Source organism: Anthonomus grandis, chromosome 3 (genome assembly GCF_022605725.1).
Source record: "Anthonomus grandis grandis chromosome 3, icAntGran1.3, whole genome shotgun sequence".
Classification (NCBI taxonomy): domain Eukaryota; kingdom Metazoa; phylum Arthropoda; class Insecta; order Coleoptera; family Curculionidae; genus Anthonomus; species Anthonomus grandis.
In genome coordinates this window covers 30,207,973-30,221,307 of record NC_065548.1, presented here as the reverse complement: position 1 = coordinate 30,221,307, position 13,335 = coordinate 30,207,973, and the positions used below count along the sequence as shown (strand labels likewise).

General features: G+C 31.3%; 1 protein-coding gene across 1 annotated transcript in view; it reads right to left on the bottom strand.

Moving 5' to 3' along the window:
- The window catches only part of LOC126734646 (glutamate receptor-interacting protein 2), a 1,148,906-nt gene that overhangs the window by 80,577 nt on the left and 1,054,994 nt on the right, over nucleotides 1–13,335 (bottom strand). The window lies entirely within an intron of this gene.

Genomic DNA, 13,335 nt, shown 5'->3' with positions numbered 1-13,335 from the left:
AGATAATTTCCTTCTGATTGCGGAGCCGTTCCAGTATAATCAATAATTATTATTCTAGAATCAAACCTATGTTTATGCGCCGTGGTACTACTGTTTTACACCCATGGTTCGCCGAGGTTTACTTTTCCTCGATCTAGTCTGGCTATTCCTGCAGTCTGCTATACATTGTTGGCAGGCGACAGGCATGTCAGGTGTGTTAGTTAATTAAAGTATTGTACTTGGCCTATTTTTTTTCGGTGACTCTCCTCCTAAAGGTACATAATGTTCATCAAGATAAATTTGGAATCATGAGACGGATTTTAAAATCTATCGAAAAGCAAATATATTTAACCACAGAAAAGCCTAGCTCCAGTTCCACCTACGTCCCCTTTATACACATCTGCATTTAATTTATAAGACAATAGTTCCGAAGAAGCTATACAGTGAAGAAAATGACGAAGCATAATGATTTTAGAGTCTCGGATTCAAAAAAATGTTTTAGGCAATAATTATTTTAAATGTAAAGTTTACAATAAAGATTTTATTGACAGCATTGAGGCAGTAAAAAAACACAATGCGCCAAAAAAACATGAAACAGGGTTATCTGATAATTTCGCGGTTAAGAATGTTGCATTGGCTGATTTTGCTGCAGATGGCGCTATGATATAAAAACCCAATTATAAAAGTTTAACAAGATAATCACATATTTAACAAAATTAAATTAAATTAACTGCAATATGCCTACTAACTATAACTTAAACACATGGGTCCTAATGCCAAGAGTAATGCTCCACCAAGATATCGACAATCACATGAACCGGAGAGAAATTTATATCACACATGTGACAGATGCGATTAAATATAGCGTATATTGTATATAGTGGCTATTTCAACAAGATGTTAGTATGAGACCTTGGCGGAAAGAATGCTAGGGGATGTCTAGTATTAAGCCTAGGCACCATGCAACCTACACCAGAAAGAAGTACAGGACTATCAATTAATCCATTCAGTAACCCATTCAGGACTTTTACAGAAAAGATCATTCTTCTGAGGTGTGATAGATATAGATTAAAGCGTTCCAATAGTTGCCGATGATCAAACCCTCTAACTGGATATATGCCATCCTGCCTGAAGGCCAAAAACTTCGTAAATCTACGCTGAACTGATTCAAGGAGACCAACTTGGTTCTGATAGAGCGAGTTCTATATAATGCAGCCAAACTTCAGTTTTGATCTCATAAAGCAACAGAAAAGTAGTCTTAATGTAGATTCCAAAGTAAAACTCTGAGAACTTCTAATTATGAACCCAAGCCTTCTCAGAGCTGACTTGACTGTTTTGTTAAAGTGTGGAACGAATGTAAATTCAGAATCAAAGGTGATACCAAGATCAATAATTTGCTCTAATCTACTCAACATAGTATCATTAATAAAGTAATTAAAATTTAAGGGTGTTTTTGTAGAGTAACTGACCACACTACATTTAGCCCCATTCAAGCCTAACCGGTTAACAGCGCACCATACCTCCAATGTATTTAGGCAGCTCTGAAGAAAAACACAATCCTCCATTAAATATAGCTTCAAATCATCGGCAAAAGCTAGCCTATGACAAGTGAACGCCTCAATCAAGTCATTTATAAAAAAAACTAAACAGAAGCGGACCCAGGTTCGAGCCCTGTGGCACACCCGACGTTACGTTAAAAAGTTTTGATTTAAAGCTTTTATATTCGACATATTGAGATCTACCAATGAAGTAGGAATGAACTAAATTAAATAATCTCCCTGAAAAACCATACTGAGTTAGTTTATGCAGCAAAATATGATCAAAGGCTTTTTGGAAGTCGGTATAAATAACATCGACTTGAGTATTAACATCAAGTGAGATACAGATGTGGCTAGACAAACAGAATAAGTTAGTAACACAAGATCGGCCGCTAAAAAATCCATGCTGGTCTACAGAGATGAGTTCTTTTGCGTGACTAAATAGCGACCGTTTCAGGATAATTTTGAAAATTTTTGAGAAGTTACAGAGTAATGAGATTAGCCTGTAGTTCACGTTTTGATCAGAGTCCCCAGCTTTTCGAATAGGTATTATTTTAGCATTCTTCCAAATTTCAGGAATCTGTTCTGTTGACAGTATTAAGTTGAAAATGTAGGTCAGCGGTTAATCCAGAACACCAGTGCAACCTTTAACCAAGAAGCTAGGTAAACCGTCTACACCAGATATTAACTTATTTTTGAGTTTTTTACTAGCCAAAATAATCTGGAAAGCATCAACTTTGGAAATGTCAAAGTGGAGCACATTATCAGACGTTGACGAATGGTTAATGAAATTTGATTGTATAAATGCCTCACTAAAGAACAGTGCAAAAGCATCAACTATGTCTTGTGGGTCTTTTATTCCTTTCAGTGTTTGACACATTTAGATTATAAAAGTTTGTTAGAAATGCTAATTCATATTTTCAGCACAGTTTAAGGAGACAATCAGAATTTAAAGAATTTCAGACCTTTTTTAATATGAATAAACTTTTACGTCCAGCATAAAAAATATAGTTGTCCTTTAATTCGGTAATATTGAGAGTACTTAGGCAATATGAAACATTAAAACTTGACATTTTTAGAAGTGAGATATTTCACGGTCATATCCTTGTTATGTAAATTAATGGTAGCAGTTTTCAGAAGATGTTTTGCCAACTTTTACTAATTAAAATTTAGAATTTACATGAGAAAATCAAAAAGTGTATCAATTAAAATTCAAACTATATATTAGTTATGCCCAGTGCTGCTTTTAAAATTTTACTAAGGTATTACATATAACCCGTATATTTAAAAAACGCTGATCTAGCACAACTTCAAAATCGTAATTCCATATACTATCTCCCTTTCAAAAAGTTGTATATGGAACTCCAAATAGCTATAGCACTGGAGCAAAATATTTAACCAAGCGTCAAAAAAATGTTTTTAAGTTAAAGTATTTAGAGTTTTCCATAGAAGCAGCCAATTATGTAAAACCGAAAATGAAATATAAAACACAAACTAAACCAGAAAAAACCGTAATAAGGCCATAATTTGGATATATGGAATGTAATTATCCATAGGATATTTCATTAAATTTGATCACCGACTATGCATAGAAAACATATAGAGATTAGATATGAGGTTAGAACATTACTCAAATATTAATACTCTAAATCTGACATTCACCGATTTATTTAGTCTTTTGAAGCGGAGATTTATTGAAGTGCCTTTACATTTGCATTTACTTTCTTTTTTTTTGCTCAAATGGGAATTGACTTAATATGTCAAGGTATATAAGAGATTTATATACAATGACATTTTTGGCGCTGGCTTTTAGTTGCTGGCCATATTAGTTTTTGTCAATTAAATCATGTCTTAAGATTTATTAGCTATTTTGAACTACGTTGTTTAATTTTTCTTAAAGAAAATTGTAACTTAATTACTTATCACAAAATTCTGTTGGATGGTGATGGTGAAACAGGATGGCAAGTTATTCTGCCAATAATAGCTACAAATCGTAAAACAATGTGGGTTTTTCGCTTTCAGAAGTTTGCTGGTATAAGGATATAGGTGGACTGAGTATGAAGATACGCTTATGCCCTAAACAGTTTTAATCTTATAATAAAATATGTAAATAGACCATCTATAACGAACTAAAATATTTTATCTACGGAAATGAAATTGTACTAAGGGATACAACTTGTATATGGTAGAATTCATTTTCTATATCTGTGATGTATTTTTGATCATTTTGAAACACTCTTAAGCTTTTTGATACAAGAACTTGGGCGATAAACTAGCGAAAAAAGAAAAATTTCTAGAGTTAAAGTACGCTCCATTTTAGAAAAAAAAATAAAAAAATTTAAGGAAAACAGAGGATTCCAATGTATTTATAAGATTATAAAAAACCATTAGCTCTAGATACATATGTGATATAAGAATATATTTTTAATGATAGGGTTAACAACAATACCGCTACACTTGGACGACACTTTATAATTATTTAAGAAAAACAATAATGCATATATTTTTATTTTATTCTTCGAAAAAACAAAAAATACTTAAGGTTAAGAGTTAATAAAAATGTCGCCAATACTAATAATAGAGCTTTATGGCTAAAAACATAAATTATAATATATATAAAATATTAGTTTTGGATAAAATAGATAAAATTATACATAGGATGTAAAATATAAGCTAGTTAAAAACACTCTCTCTATGTTTTTCCTAGTGTTATTTACCTACATATTCGAGTCACCCTGTGTTGTCTTAAATTAAAACAATGACTTGCTTGGATTTTAAGGCGAGAAGCGTGAGACTGTCTAAAATTTCCAAAAGATATCCTATAATTTCCTATATACTATAGTTATAGATTAGTTCCTTAGTGGTGAATATATAAAAATAAATGGGTATTTAATACTGAGATGAAAATAAATGATATAAGCAGATATCTATATTATAGAGAGTTAGAAATAAGTTTTTTGAGAATTACGGAAACCAATGAGTTTTTAAATATGTTTGAGATACAGGTGTATATGTGGCTGTGATAAGAGCTATCATACGTCATAAATACCCCTGTTACGCTTGAAACTTGTGGTTATATGTGCTCGGCATAATGCCATTAAAAAACATATCAAAAGAATAGTTTCATGAAGGAAAATAGAAATCGATGCTTTAAGGTCAAATCTACCGCCTTGTCTAGCCTAATTGTGTTAGAGTATTTAAAGTTTCAAGTAATACAGCAAAATATAATTGCAGCTCAAAATAGAATATATTTAAATAAATAATAAATTTCGAAAATACTATCTCATATGCTCAATTATTGAAAAAAAATGTTTTATTTATGGACCTCTTTTGTCTAAAAGCTCATTTGTCAATTTAAATATCTCATCAACTTAATTTATCTAAATATAAAAGAAAAAAAGTTATTATTTAAATTAAATTTCTAATTCAAACCAATATTTCAAAACATACGAATATAAAAAGCAATAGAGAAAGACCAAAAAGTATAAGATAAACCTATACAGGACTACAATCACTTTAATTAATCAATTTAAAGAAAAATAATGAAAAAAATAAATTCTATATTTAAAAGGCTCTAATTTTGCTAGAAATAAAAAAATAAACCTTGCGTAACATTTGATCATTAAAATTTATTATTCTGAAGCTCATATTCCAATTAAATGAAAATTAAATTAAAAGATAACTAATATTAATCAACTTTTTATGTTGAGATATTTTTGTTTTAATCTTGTAGGTTTCAGGTGGGTCAAATAAAACTCCTGGTTTCTTAAATTCTTATTATATCAAAGTTAGGCTTTCTCCAGGGCAACAAAGATATGTAAGGTAGGACCTAGGAGAAAAGAACGTAGCGAAACATTAAATAATCAATACAAAACAAAGGTAAAAACACAAAGTCACGGTCTCATCAAATCATCCTACACGTGTTTCGCTCCTATCGGAGCATCATCAGGCCTAAACCTACACAGATCGAATTACAACTCTAGTAGTAATACTCAGTAGACTTAAGATGTCCAGTAAGGGTCTAGCTTGTAAAAACATACAAAGACCTAAATATCAGCATACTATCTGAATTAAATAAATAATACTTTTTATTTGGATAATTAAAATTTGTTTAAACGTGTAAATCTTATAAACTAATATACAAGATTTTTTAAAATAATTAATTTTAAATTTTTTTTCTATTTTCTTTCCTTTCCGCAGGTAAGAACTGGTCGTTTTTAATTTTTTAATTGACCATTATGTATAGTCCTTGTTGATAAATATTTTTAAACTTATTGTAAGTAGTAAAAACTAATTTTCCATAAAACATAGGCCTGAAATTACACAATAGATTCACGCAAAAAAAACTAAAGAATTGATATTTCATTGAAAAAGTATACTTGGCGTAATCCAATTACTCCGAGCAGGTGAACAGGCCTATTTTTTGGAATGATGGTTAAATAAACGCTAGCTATAATTACAAAAAATACAACGGTTGCATCATTAGCATCATTAATCTAAACTGGGGGATACATTCTCTTTAAAAATCCGAATCGAGATCCAAATCCATATTTATTTGCTCCCCAAACAAAGGACATTTACCAGGCGGCTTACCTATTTTTAATTAGAAAAAGCTTTTATCTCGTTGAAGTAAATTTACTGCACTGTGTCGCCTGGATACGATAAGGCCTTTTTTGTATAATTAGACTTTATTGGTTTTTACAATTTAAATGTACCAAAGCAGGTATTTTTTTATAAATAAGGACTCTGAGATTTATTCTAAATTAAATAAAATGGAGATCTTGTAACATAAAGTAGTAGGTTTTTCTAATTAGAATAATTAGTTAGGGCACTGTTTATCTAAAAAAAAAAACATTATTAATTACAACAGTACTAATAGTAAAGTATGAAAGAGAATAACTTACTCTCATTGACATCGACATGCTTTTACCTATATACGTGGTTATATGCGACCATATGCGACAATGTGTTCCAGATATGTTTTAGCTGACATTATTTGATAGAGTTTCGGATGTAACTCTATGTTTTAACAATGGTTTGGGAGCTGTGCTTTCCCTACATACCAAACCCAAAAGGTTATTTATGCACAAGCATTTGCTGCTTTAAACTCGCTTATAATGTATGACAGAAGTGATAATGGCCTAGGTAAATTGAAACGTTAAACCAACATAGGTTTGTGTGATTTGATGGCAAATAAATATATTTCATGGTAAAACTTATAAAGCTTTTGTATTTAATGAGATTTTGGGCATTATATTAGGTTCATATTTGAGTAGTATAATCACCGGTTAACTTGATTTTCGTTTGAAATCAGGATATTAAAAAGCTTTTTTATCTTGTAAGCATAATTTCGATGCTGACGAGCCTTAAAAATATTTCTTTTTCTTTTTAAGCGACAGTTAGGCTGTGACAGCACTTAATTACACAGCACTAAAACAACCTTTATAATTAATCCTAAAGAATTGTTAGCTATCCTTTTCGGTAAAACTAATGATAATTAAAATTTTTAAACAGATATAATCATTCAAATCTCGCCTATAGGAAATAGTCTATGAGCGTAAGCGAGAGGGGACATATGGAGTCCGCATGAGACAGACAGAGAGCACAAAATATGCCATTTCCAAATTAATTCGTTTGGCAACACTGATATTTCTGCCGCACGGCTCTCTGCTCGTTCATCGAAAAACGAGACAATTCTTATCCCCACCACATTGCACCGCCAATATGAGATTGCATTTTAAACGTTTAACGTTATTTTTATTCCTAGCTTCTTGCTTAATCACCAAAGATTAAATTTAAAACCGCTCGCTATTTTCTTGTTAAAATGTGTTCTCTTGAGGAAAAAAAGCAAATTATTAAGTGGTATCATGCCGGCAGCTCTGTCGATGAAATATCAGGCAGAATTGCATTTACGTTCGAAAATCGGCCCATTCCCGTCCGCAGAACAATTTTTGCAATTATCCATAGGTTTGAGACCTTTGGGTGCTTGCAACATTGCAGGAAATGCTACGCAAATGAGCAACCACCTGTTGTTAGACCGCTAGGCAAAGAAAGGGAGCTTCGAGAGGTTAATGTTTGTGCTGTTGCTGAAATGAACTTTCCTTGCAATAGTATAACCATTCCCAAAGAAACGGGTATTGAGCCTTTAAGGGTTAGAAGAATTTTAAAAAGAAATAAGTCCAAGTGCTATAAGTTGCAAAAAACCCAATACATGTTCCCACAGGACCATGATTGACGGATGGAATTTTGCCATGAAGTATTGGAAAGGGCAAATCGGGACGAAATGTTTATTAGTAACATTTTGTTTTCAGATGAGTCCTCTTTCTCTTTTTGTGGTAAACATAATCCGTCTATTACAGTGGGTTATTCGAGGGAAAATAAGCACATAAGCATACCAACACGTACACAATACCCTCAAAAGGTTAATGTATGGGCTGGCATTTTAGGTGATATTATAGGCCCTTTTTTTATCGATGGAAACCTTAATGCCAACAAATACCTTAATCTTTTAAGGGATGAAGTTCTTCCTGCTATTTGAGGGCTCAATATCAATTTAGAACAAGTTTGGTTTCAACAGGATGGTTGTCCCGCTCATAACGCATTAGTGGTACGTCAATTTCTCGAAACGTCTTTCCCTGATCGAACAATCAGTGGAAACGGCACTATTAAATGGCCCGCCAGAAGTCCCGATTTAGCCCTCAATAATTTTTTTCTTTGGGGATACCTAAAAGAACAAATTTATAGGCACGAAAATGAATGGGCTACTAATTTAGAAGAGCTTTGTGCTAAAATTAGGCAAGCATTTAATAGTATCTCCATTGAAATGTTGTCGAACACATCGTTTTTTAAACGATTGACGTACTGCACTGCTAAACAGGGTGGCCTTTTTGAACCTGACATAAGATAATTTTAATTTTTATTTAATATTATCAAATTAACTTAATTTTTTGCTTTATTTTGAATTAATTTTTTTATTTCTTGTCCATTTATGTTTACAACATTATTGCAGTCGGTTTTTAGTTTATTTTTTGCTGTTAGGACAGGCAGCAGCAAAGACTCAAATGAAACAAATTTTTTTTTAATTTGCTACAGAGCAGCGCATTCCCGCTTGAACGCCTTAAGCACATGGATGAAACTTGTATGGTGAAAATCGGAATCGTATATCGGCCATCTTGCTTGGCAAAATTGACAGGAAGCTGACAGACAGTTGTTGACATTGACTGATAGAACATCATTTGTCATTGTCATACCATTTGAGTTTGTTTTGTTTTTCATTTCAATGAATGCCAGCGTGGGTTCAGTTTGCTATTTGTTTTAAGGATGTTATTTTAAATTTATTACTTTTTTTCTAAAAAGTTCTCTTTCAATATTGGGAGTAGTATTTTAATTAATTTGCGGCAAGCAATTCCAGGTTTCTGGTAAGAAAATCTGATTTTATTTATTACTATTATGTTTTTGTATTGTCAATCTTTAGTCTTTAATAAAATCAAATTCAGTTGATTTCAATGAAGAAGTTTCACTTTTCAAGTATTTAATTTTTAACTTGATTATTATAAATACATATTACAAAATGTCTGGCCTCTCATTTTCTATTCAACAATTAAAAATTGATTGAAATTTTCCTGACCTTGATGTAAGAGTATGTATATTTTAAATGTTTCTGAGAAACAGTAATAAAAGATTTTTTTAATTTCCTTCAGTTCATATTACAAGAAAAACATGCAGAGGGATATGCAATGTAAATATTATTAAGACTGAGCTATAGAATTTCTTCTGATCAGTTCTCCACAAAATTTGATAATGCTGATACCGCTGGCTTTACATTACAATACATATTTATTTAAACATTTATTCTGTCTTTTTTTTTACATGAATCATTTAGTAAATTGATTTATAAGGTTTGCACTGTCTATTTTTTTATTTTATTTCCTGCTCGTATCATACCACTTCCTGTGTTCACTGAGATAAGACATAGGTATAGCGGCTAAGAGACCTGAGCACCCGGAATGGATCAGAATTAATGTTTTTCTTACAACTTGTTTTTTTAAGAGTTTCTTTTTATTTTATGTAAACATCTATCCTTGAATTAAGTTTTTAGTAATATTATAGTTCCAAGATATGTTGTTAGTATTATAAAAGACCAACAAATATATTCTATGTAAGTGATATATGTTTATACTAAAAAGTTGTGTTCATTTTGAAAGAGTTTATTTTGTTTTGTCGATGGATATATTGTTTCTTTCGATAATACTCTGTTATAGAATTTTTAATTAATTTTAAAAATTAATATTTAGATTATAATATAAATAATTTTAAAATCTGTTTAATTTTTCTTTAGGAAACAGATACAAGTACATATTAAATAAGAATGATTCATCCTCTATTGACTCTATGTGTTAATAAAATGAGGATATTATTAACCTAATAGGAATGCCTTTAGATGTATTATGAGAAAATAGCACAAAAATGTTGACAACCTTTTCTAAGCTATATAAAATTAGGGTAGTTCAGTGCTAACAAAATAATTTTAAACATTTTTAGATTAATTCTAGTTTATATAATGTCTCTTATAATGAATTATTGAATATTATACATATCATTTTTAGTAATTTTTTTTCCAGGAAAATTAAATAATAAATGTATTAAAGCAAAAAAAACATTGTTTTATTTCCATTTGTCCAATTGGTGATATGTCGTACACTATTGTTAGTACACTTTCGTAGATTATTGCAGTAAATTAACCTATTTAGATATGTAAAATAAAGCTGAAGTTTTATTTTTGTTCAGATCAATATCTGATGCTAACACCTAAACAAAAAGGCTCTTTTCTCTGTGAGTAACCTTTTTGATTAGGCGTTTGCTTTAGATATTACGATTAAATGATAAGATTGTCAGATTAAATAAAATGTGATTTCCCGCCTTAATTTGGCCACGCCTTTCTACCATTTCGATTGGTCCAATTAGACAAGTCAAACTGTCAAGTTAGTTACAACAGTTTCCGCTGCCAAGCGAGAGGCCGCTAGCTGATTTGTCAGAAGAATTTCTTTCAGTTTGTATGCAACCACCACTTCTCTATATATTTGTGTTCTGTGGCCTTAAGAATACTGAAAGCACAGAACACAAATATATACAGACTGAAAGGTTTCGGTTTCGGGCTTCGGCGGGGTCCGCTGCTTCGAGTATGTTGTCACAACGTTGCCAGACCTACCGCGATATATAATTCCTATAGGCGAAGTTAGAATGATCATATCTGTATAATAGGAATAGGTCAATTAAATTAGAAGATAATTACTTGGAAATAAAGATAGTTACGGAGAACTTTGTAATCATGAACTTCGTATTGCTAATTATCTTACTCAGTTTCAATGATATTTCAATGTAAAATTACTTTATTAAGAACATTTTTTAAATAAAAAGACTTAAAATGCTATTATGTCCTTTAGAGTTATTAGATTTGAACTATCTGGATTGGGCTAAACATTTTTTCATCCCAGTATGTACCCAGTCCATATCCTGCAGGCCTCAGCAATTTCTTTAATAGATAATCGGCGATCTTCTCTTACGGTTGTGTGCACTAAGTTAATGATATCGTCCGTGGAAATAGCTTTTGTACGTCCAGAATTTTCATCGTCAAAAATTCTCGTACGACCGCGTTCAAACTCAAACTTCCAATGTTTCACGGCTGTAAATGAGGGCGAAGATTCACCATACAGGGAATCTAACTCTTCTTTTACTTTCCGAGATTTTTCCCTTTCAAGTAGGAAGGAACATCATATATCATATCACCGCGCGATATTCGATTTTATTCATTTGTTTAAATAATTATCAACTATCAACTTTGGAAGGGTACCGTGTGTCTTGTACTCATCGAAATAACTTGAAATTTTTGTGCCATATATATGTAAAGGCCATTTATGGTTAAGTGAGAGATCTTGAATATACAGGGACGTTTTGCCGGTAAAGCCGAGAACTTTTCAAATGACATTCGCATCAATGTCGCTTTTAACCCATGCAACAATACCAAAATAAAGATTAATACAGTAATGCTCTACTCGGACATAAAGAAGTTCTTGCTTCTAAGATTAATTTTTAGAAGGCATCTATTTTTTTAAATAAATTCGTTCTCTAATTAACACCATATATACAAATGATTCTTTGGTGGTGAACAGGTGGTTACTACCTATAAGTAACTCTTTAAGTTTGTTATAAATAATAAAGTTATTTTAAAAACTCTAGGCAAAGATTTTGATACCACTCCTGATTCAATCATAATATTTTCCGCATTTAATAATTTATAAGGTAGATCTGGTAAAAGTGTTGCGTTTAAAAAAGCTACGCTGCATTCTGTATTTCGTTATCGTACCATCAGTAATATAATATTTTTAAGAGCAACCAAATAAATAATCAAAAAATTATCTATTTAGCATCATATCACTGATCAAACTCAATCTGAAAATTTTCTATTCAACTTTTGCGATATCTTCTCCGATGATGGTTTTTCCATTAGCTTTGGTGTACATATGACCGAATAAAAATTTTCATATACATACTATTTAGCATTTATAAATTTTTCTTTTGGAAAAGAAATACTATATTTTTCACAGGATTTTTCTACTGGATATACTTTTCAAAATAAACCACTTTTAATAACTTCTTAAGAAAAAGTATTTATGTAGATATATAGGGGAACATTTAATTTGATATTTGACGAAGTTCTGCCACTTTCTCACTTTCAGCTAACCTACCTCACTTTGATATGTTAAATGAGAACCCCCATCGTGTGACACATTATTGTAAGCAACCTTAAGATGTTTATTTAACAGTGCCAAAAAAAATGAAATCGTTTGACGTACCAGCGAATAGTGGATATTTTATCGACCTCAAACTTTTGTATTTAAAATGACTCCACTAAGTGTGATGCATCATTTTAAAGGGCATACAGTCTTCTATAACCAAACCGAAAAAAATAGAAAATCGATTGACCTTTAAGCAAATAGTAAGCAAATGAAATGAAAAAATTTGTGGTAATTAAATAAATTTTTTAAACTTAAACGTTGGTAAGTCAAATGGTTGCCTTATAGTGTCATACATTATTTTAAATGGAATTTTCCATCTTACTTCGCTAAAAAAATTATGTAACTTTAAGCGATTTACCAATAAAATTGTATGGTAATAAACAGTTTATGGAGTCCAGATATTTTTGCGTAGGGTGTTGTGATACTAAACGAAAATAATTTGTATTTCTAACAAGATGAAGCTTCCCCGTACTACGCTTTGGCAGTTCGAGAGTGGCTTAATGAACAGTTTCTAGGGATGTGGATTGACAGGCGTACTGCAATTAAATGGCCCGTACGGTCGCAAGACTTAACACTACTGGATTTTTTCCTTTGGGGGTAATTAAAAAGCAAAGTGTATAAAATCCCACCTGAAAATATTAATGATTTAAAGAATCGAATTACTCGCGAATGTAGAAATATTAGCAAATAAACGCTTGCCAAGGTTCGTGAGGAATTTCAAAACAGACTTTACTATTACTTCGCGAATAACGGAGCACATTTTGAGCACTTAATCAAATAAACTCTGTGAACTGATTAAATTGTTTATTTTTAAACACTTGTTTACACCCTTACTGTTTATAACTGTCAAACTTTTTATACACCATTGGATGGTGAATTGTATGCCTTTTAAAATGATGTAGCACATTATAGGATAGCCACTTGACATACTAAGGTATGACATTGATAAAATATTCATGATTACCATATATTTTTAGCTCACTATTCGCTGGTACGTCAATTAATTTAATTTTTTTTGGCAA